Here is a 7,832-nt window from a genome sequence, read left to right as displayed (position 1 = left end):
CTTCTCAATTAGGTGTTGTGGCAGACCAGAGGATGGGAGGGGAGGCCAAGGACATCTCTTCCTAATGACAGTGAACCCCTGAGAGGATCACTGCGGAGAGTTGGGTCTTCATCAGAGTCACCAGAGGTCTGGATCAAAGGGCGTGGATAATGTAGGGCAGGCACGTCCTTAAGGAAGGGGATTTGCTACATCTTGGGAGAAAGCAGAGTATCTCTGAGAGCACATTTGGGAAGGAATGTAGTTGAAAAGGTGGAAGATTTGCAACCACTTTTATTCAATCAGTGAACAAATGTCACTGAGACCCTACTCGCAGCTTGATTCGGTGCCAGGAGACATGAACACAGAGATGATTAAAAGGGTATTCCAACTTTCCTGGAGCTCTCAGTCCAGCGACCAAAAAGTCATGAGAAGTGTAATGGGGGTGGATTCACTGGAGGAAGTGACCCGTGCTGCCTAGGGATGACCTCAGTGTTTCTCGTGGCCGCCCCTCTTTCTTTATCAACAGCTGGTGACCAATCCAGGTCCAACAACTGTGGCTCTCAGCCAGATTTCATCCTCTCATGATACAACTAACATCTGCAATCTATGTTGGCTCAAAGTAGCCAACACTGCCAACGTTTCCAGAGGAAACTGCTGATGTCTGTCTCTACTGTCTATGTCCTGGTCAGTAGGAGAAATGAACAGGCAAATTGAATAAGTCTTATAGTTTCATCATGTCATAACAATCAGGGACTATCTGTCTTCTCTTACAAAAGGCAATGCCTTCTAGACTTCAAATTCTCTCCCCATTTCAAAGACAATTTAAATATTGGTCATATTCCTAGAATTTTAGAACTTGGTGCTTTACCCTTACATTTCAGATCCAGTAAGCAAAGTAAAGGAGTAAAGCAACTTCCAAGTTTGCAGTGAGAATGTAGTGGGGTCTAGCAGTAAAATCCTGGCTTTCACGTGCCTGATATCTCTTTAGTGCTCTTAGAAACAGAATAATCTAACACTCCTTGAGTCACTCCTCTATCCCATCATGTTGTACAAAATATAATATCTCTGCTCATCTAGATGACTTGGATCCTAAATTAGCTGAGTTCCACGAATGCATTTACAAAGCCCCTGTGGGTAAAGCACTGTGCTAATTCTACTGTGGATACGAATGAGGGTACACATTCCTTATTGAAGAAAGTGTGAAGATGACTGTTCCCAGCTCAGCCTAGGTATCTCTCTGTAGGTAGAATAACAACAGCAGACACCAATAGGTTCCACCTGCTGAAAGGGAAGATGAGGATGAGGTGCAATGACTCAGCTCAGTGTCCTCAACTCAGTGAAGTCCACTGGCTTGTTTTCAGTTTCCTCTCCCCTGCCTTGCTTGGAAACTCTCTCCAGGTGGTAAACTGGAGCAAATGTAGGCTCATCTGCTTGTTTCTCATCTCTCAGGATCACTCACTGACCTTTACTGCCTGATGGCCAGTCTTTTGAAAATCTCTGTCTCATCTATTTTGTCCAGTTTATTGTTGTTGCTTTCTTTTGCTGTTTCAAGTGGGAGAGTAAATCCAGTTTCTGTTAGTGTGTATTCGTGTGGCACCCCCTTTATAAAATCACAGTTGGAAAATATCTATCAAGATCCTGAAAAGAAACTTTTACAAAATAAAAAGCACAGTCACAACCAGGGTAAGACTGTGAACGAAGGAAAACCCTTAAACTTGACTGATAAGGAGCTAATATCCAAATATATAAACAGTTTGTAGGACTCAACATCAACAAACCCCAAACAACCCAATTAACAAATGGGCAGAAAACCTGAGCAGACGTTTTCCCAAAGAGGACATACAGATGACCAACAGGAAAAAAGCTCAACATCAACTATCATCAGGGAAATGCAAATCAAAATCACAGTGTGATGTCACCTCACACCTATCAGAATGGCTGTCATCGAAAAGAACACAAATAACAAACACTGGCCAGGATGGGGAGAAAAGGGAACCTTGACACATGGTTAGTGGGCACAGAATTATCACATAACCCAACAATTCCAGTGCTGGGTATGCATCCAGAAAAACCCCAAAACACTAATTTGAAAAGATACATGCACCCCAGTTTTCATAGCAGGGTTATTTAGAATTGTCAAGATAGGGAGGCAATCTATGTGTCCATCAACAGATGAACGGATACAGAATATGAGGTATATGTAGTAAATGGAATACTTCTCAGTCTTAAAAAAATCAATGAAGTTTTGCCATTTGCAACAGTATGGATGGACTTGAAGAGTACTGTGCCAAGTGTAAGAAGTCAGACATCACTTATATGTGGAATCCTCAAGAATACCACAAACTAGTGAATAAAACTAAACAGAAACAGACTCACAGATATAGAGAACAAACTAGCGGTTACCAGAGGGGAGTGGGGAAGGGGAGGGGGAGGGGCAACCTAGGGATCGGGATGAAGAGGTACAAACTATTATGAATAAAATAAGCTACAAGGGTATATTATTCAACACCGGGAAGATACTCAATAGGTTATAATACATATAAATGGAATATAACCTTTAAGTTGTGAATCACTATATTGTACATGTGTAAATTATATAATAATGTATATCAACTCTACGACCAAAAAAAAAAAGTGTATTTTAAAAGCACCATACCCGTTTTAAGGACAATGCTGGCCTGACTCTATGTTGGGGATTGCAAACCCCATAGCCCCTTGGCCAAAGGCTGAGGGAATGTTCCCTTGAGGTCTGTGGTGAAAACCAGTCCTTTGTGAGTGGAGATGCCTCTTTAAAAGCATGTCACCCTTGATTATTCCTATTCTCCAAAAGGTCCTTCAAAGGAAGGGTGAACGTGACTACAAAGTGGCCCAATGGAAAGTTGCAGCTTTGGGGCTTTCGTGGAGTATCTCTTAGGAAACACTGCTTCCAGGCTGACTTATGTTCCCTGAGGAACCAGGGAGAGACACCAAACATTTCAAATTGGTGGGCTACAACCCAGGCACTGAAAGAGGGGCAGAGATTCCCAGACCCTCTCTCAGGAACCTCATCGGTTGCTCCAAAAGAGACCCCACAAAGTCCTCCACTCACAGGATCTTCCTCCTCTTGGTGGTATAAAATGACCCTGTGCCTTATTTGCTAAGCAGGGGACACAGCGCTAGATACTACTGTTTCTTGGGTGTATTGCCATGCCAGTTATACAAAAGAAAAGAAAGACGGGAAAGCTAGGTGAGGTATTAGAAATATCTGTCCTCCCGGGGCTGCAAGAGGCAGTCACCTGGCCACACAGGTCTCCCTGAGTTTAAGACCTCTGGTGGTGGTTCTGCAGTAAAGGAATAAGCTGGTCCACTTTCTTTCCAGCAGAAAATGGGGAATGGGACTGGTCTGAAATAAAGTGTTCTTCATTGGCTGATTAGGGCCTTAATCCTCATCAACTATGATGGTTGTCAATTCAGTCTGGCCCTGGAAAGGAATACAGCATTTTTCCCCAAAACAAACTAAGAAGGGGAGTAGGAAGGGTTATCTTCCAGGAAAATGTATCTAGGAAATGCTCCCCAAGAATTTGCCCAAACTACTGAATATATTTACAGTGGTCTGTTATTAACCATTACCTGTCAGGAGAGTGTGCAAACACTGTCCCCCATTACCACAAATTGTGCAGTCGAGTTTCCTAAATTTGGAGAAATCAAAGGGCTCAGTACATCCGGAGTGCAACGGATAAGCCTTTTTTTTTTTTGGAAAACCATCTTCCTGATCATGGGATCTCCCTGGCGCCTGTACCACAACAATGCAAGATACCAATAATAGAAGAAATTGTGTGAGAGAGAACAGAGCGTATATGAGAAGTCTCTATCTGCTCAATTTGTCTGTAAACCTAAAACTGTTCTAACAAGTAATGTCATAAATTTTTAAAAAAATGTAATGATGCAACACCCTCAAATCAAAGTGTTGCTGGCATCCTATAACTGCATAGTTAATACTAGCCCTTGAGGTGCACCAACCTGGAGTCTGACCAGGCCTATGCCATCAGCCTCTGCAGCCTGGCAGTTCCCCTGGAATCTGGCTGTGGAAACATGTAGGTCAAGGTGGCCGCAGAGCTCCATATGGTGCAGAGAGAACACTGGAATGTGGTGACGGCGGGGAGAAACCATCGGAGGGCCGAGGTCGGTGAAGATCCAGGACGACTCAGATTCAGCAGCTGCCCCACCCGCGGCCACAGAGCAAAGGACAGGGAGGACAGGAACTGAGAGCTACCGGATGAGGTCGCTGCCTGAAAGATAAAAGCAGCTCAGGAGGCTTTGGTCAATTTTGAGAATGGGAAGCAGGAAAATGAGTTGAGGTACGATTCGAATGTTCCGTGGTGGCTTGAACCACCAGTCTTCCAGGTAACAGCACGCTCGCATACTGTACTCACAGAGCCGCATTACAAACTCTTCTGCTGTTGCCACGGGGTGAGAACGTGCCCCCCAACCCCTCCCTCCGGTTCTGAAAACACACTCAGACTGGCCACTCAGGACACGCTGTTCTCACATGGGGCACATTAGGGCGTTGATACCAGGGAGTGGGCCAGGCCGCCTGCTCCTCGCCGCCTCGGGAGCCTCCGCTCAGGTGACAGGGGACCGCCACAGCCTCTGGGGCTGCAGCCCGCCCTGTGCCCCTCTTCCCTGCGCATCCCCCTCCGCGGAATGCGAGGCTGGGACAGGCTTTCAAAAGTGGCCGACGTTCAAAACTTTAAAACTGGCCGCTGAGCCATATAAACGTCCGGAGGCTGGAAACGTCGACGGGGAGCCCGTGGGCCGCGCTGAGCTCCGCTCCCAGGACCCAGCGGCCGCCTCAGTCTCGGGGACGCGGGTGGGCGGAGAGGGGGTGAACCCGGAAAGCGGAGGAGGAGCACGAAGGGGAGGGAGGAAAGAGCCCAGAAGAAACACTGTCAGCTGCTCACACCCGACCTCACCCCTCAGGGCGCCAGCGGCCTGGGTGCTCGCGGTGCGACGGGTGGGGCCGCGGCCGCTTCGGCTCCCATCCGGTTCCCAACAGAGAGAGGACGCGCCGTCCCCCGACGAAGCCGGCAGCGCCCCGCGCGTCTACCCTTGCACCTGGGTCCCAGGGAGGGGACACCCCACGACGTGCCTAGCCCTGTCCTGAGGACGTTCAGAGCTGCCAGGGCAGCGGCGAGAGGACAACTGCAAAGAAGGGGAAAGGAAGTTTGCGGGTTTTTTGGCGTTTGGGTTTTTTTTTTCTGGCGGGAATTTTACCTCAGGGCAGAAAACTCTAGAAATGCCGGCAGAGCAGGCGCATTTGGGGGAGGCCTCCAAGCTGTCCCCTGTCGCTCCTCCCGAATGGACTTCGTGTCTTTCCACGACGTACAAACCTGAGGGCAGGCGAGTCAGGCGCCTCCTGGCGTCGCGGAGGAAGCGGGCTCGGGGCGGGGGGACGAGAGCGCCCGGCGGGAGGCGGGTGCTGGGCCCGCGGGGCTGCGCGCGGCCTGGCTCCGCGGCGGGAGGGGCGGGCCTGCGGCGGTTCCATGGTGTCATGGTGAGCACTCTGGACTCTGAATCCAGCGATCCGAGTTTGAGTCTCGGTGGGACCTTTCCCTTTAGGCCGCGCCGGCGTCTTTTACTCCCACAGCCAGAACTCAGTCTCCTGCCGAAGCCCGCGTTCCTCCGGCTCCTGTTCCTGCCACCGCAGGCACCTCGCAGCGGCGTCCCTGACCTCTGCCGGCTCCTTCTCAAGAAAACCGGCTTCTCCGACCTGCGCGGTCCACATGGGCAGGTGGCGCGCAGGTGGGGGACGAGCCCGGGCTGTCCCCGCTGGCCCCGGGCGGTCAGCCCGTCTCTGGCCATCGGAGGCCCGGCCCCGCCGCCAAGCGGCGCAGCGACCGAGCCAGTGCCACCCCGCCGTCGGGGCCCCCTGGGTCTCGGGGGTAAAAGGCAGAGGCTGCGCCGCCTGAGTCCTGCCCCGCGAGGGGGCGTCACACCGCAGGCGTAACTGCGCGCTTGTCCCTGTGAGTCAGGGGTCGCTGTGGGGGGCTGTGATGTCGCTGGTCAGACAGGGTGACAGCCTCTTATGGTTCCAGACCCGAATGGGTAGTGCTGTATTGAGGTGCCTATTCTATTCTGAAGTTTGATTGATCCTATTCCACTGTGTTCCGATTTTATTCAGAATTTCTAGCTCCTAAGTCTCCATTGGACACGAAAAGCCGCTGTTAGGCTGAGATTTCAATCTTGACCCCAGGAAGTCCCGTGCTTTCATCCCAAGCTCAGCCAGAAAGAGGAGAAAGGCCAAGGATTCCAGCGTCTGGGGAGACCAGGGCTCCCTGACCCCTCTCCACCCAGGCCTTTGAGACACTTGCAGAGCTTCTCATCAAGGCTAGCCTGTAGCGAATATACTTTGTTTCGTTAGATTTGGGTGGAAACCAGATTTATTTTTTTATCATTATAAACTTAAATTCCTTTTTCAAATGTTGCCTCTGGATATGGAAAACACCATGTAACAAATAAACCTTTTGTGCAAGGCCTTCTGTGGAACAGCCACATGGATAAGAACTAGCCGAAGAGAGTATAAAACATAATAATTTATGTGTACCCCAGAACAGTGACTAAATTTTAAAACCTGCTTTCGTCAATTGTGTTATGATTGGCATTGTTGGGTATTTCTTTATTCTTTTGTCAATATAGTGTGGGAAAAAGCAAAGGAGGCGGTATAAGATATTGTATTTCTATTACTCCCAGTGCCCTTAAAAACAAAACTAGTGGTATTAGAGAAAAGAGTCTCAGTTGAAAGACAGACATTCAATCAAAGCCTGTAGTTCTGAGTTTGAATTGTGAATGTGAATATATGTGAATGCATGAACACATACAAATATGAGTATGTATTTGCTAGCTCTGTCCACTGCAAAGGTCTAGAATTCAACCACTTCCATTGAGTGTCTTTAGGTTACACAATTTGATTTGGGAATAATGTTTTTCACAGAAAGGAATCAGAGATTTTGAGAGATATGACTGAGTCCCGGTCAGGGGCAGATGAGACAGAAGCACCTTGTCATAGTGATATCTACAAAGGTCTCAAAGACTATTAAAATCTTATGAAAAGGAGAAAGGAGCCAGCTTAAAGGCACATTCACTGCTGAAAGAGAGGATCATTAGTGTATCAGTAAGGACTCTGTTGCAATGAATTGAAATACTTCAATGTGTTTGAAACTTTGATTTCATATTAGCACGGGGGAAAAAAAAGAAATAAAAGAAACTAGTTGGTGACCATGGAGGATGCTTGGGGAATTGCTCATTAAGCTGCAGTTTTCTTTACAGAGGGAACCACTAAGTAACTACACAGTATTTAGTACTAAGGGGAAGTTTTTTTTTATGCAAGTGTACCAGCTAGATAACACATGGCCATGGAATATCACCATTTTGCTCCACATAACTAGTTCACGGATCTAGGCCTTGAACTCCAAGGGCTGCTAACATTATTTGAGGAAACACACAGGAGTTGATGTGCCTCCTGATCAGAGAGCACACACCACTTCTGAGGTGCCCTTGCCAGGATACCAAACACAATCTCCTCTGCCTCTGTATCTACTGTGTCCAAAATAGGGGCCACTAGACACATATGGCTATTGAATACCTAGAATGTGGCTAGGACGACTAAGGAACTGGATTTTAATTATATTTAATTTATAATTCATGTGAATGTAAACTTAAAAGCTGAAGATATGCACAACATTTTTCTATTAAACACAACTTTAAAGCTTTGGTGGAATTATGTTTCCCTTAATGTGCAGCATTAATTAGCTGTGTAGAAGATAATATTTGTATTATTGTGTGCTTATACTTTTCAGTTTTCAATGTGGTTACTT

At 47.7% G+C, this 7,832-nt stretch overlaps 2 non-coding genes across 2 annotated transcripts; one reads left to right on the top strand and one right to left on the bottom strand.

The window, feature by feature from the left end:
• Positions 1–3,592: 3,592 nt before the first annotated feature.
• On the bottom strand, positions 3,593–3,757 carry LOC130842136 (U1 spliceosomal RNA). The gene has a single exon (XR_009050362.1). It is a non-coding gene; the product is annotated as a U1 spliceosomal RNA (small nuclear RNA).
• A 1,738-nt stretch (positions 3,758–5,495) lies between these two features.
• On the top strand, positions 5,496–5,567 carry TRNAQ-CUG (transfer RNA glutamine (anticodon CUG)). The gene has a single exon. It is a non-coding gene; the product is annotated as a tRNA-Gln (tRNA).
• Positions 5,568–7,832: the final 2,265 nt, after the last annotated feature.

The sequence above is a fragment of the Hippopotamus amphibius genome, chromosome 1 (assembly GCF_030028045.1).
Source record: "Hippopotamus amphibius kiboko isolate mHipAmp2 chromosome 1, mHipAmp2.hap2, whole genome shotgun sequence".
NCBI classification, from domain to species: Eukaryota; Metazoa; Chordata; class Mammalia; order Artiodactyla; family Hippopotamidae; genus Hippopotamus; species Hippopotamus amphibius.
Note: the sequence above shows the minus strand (reverse complement) of the source record. Positions and strands in the feature narration are given on the sequence as shown.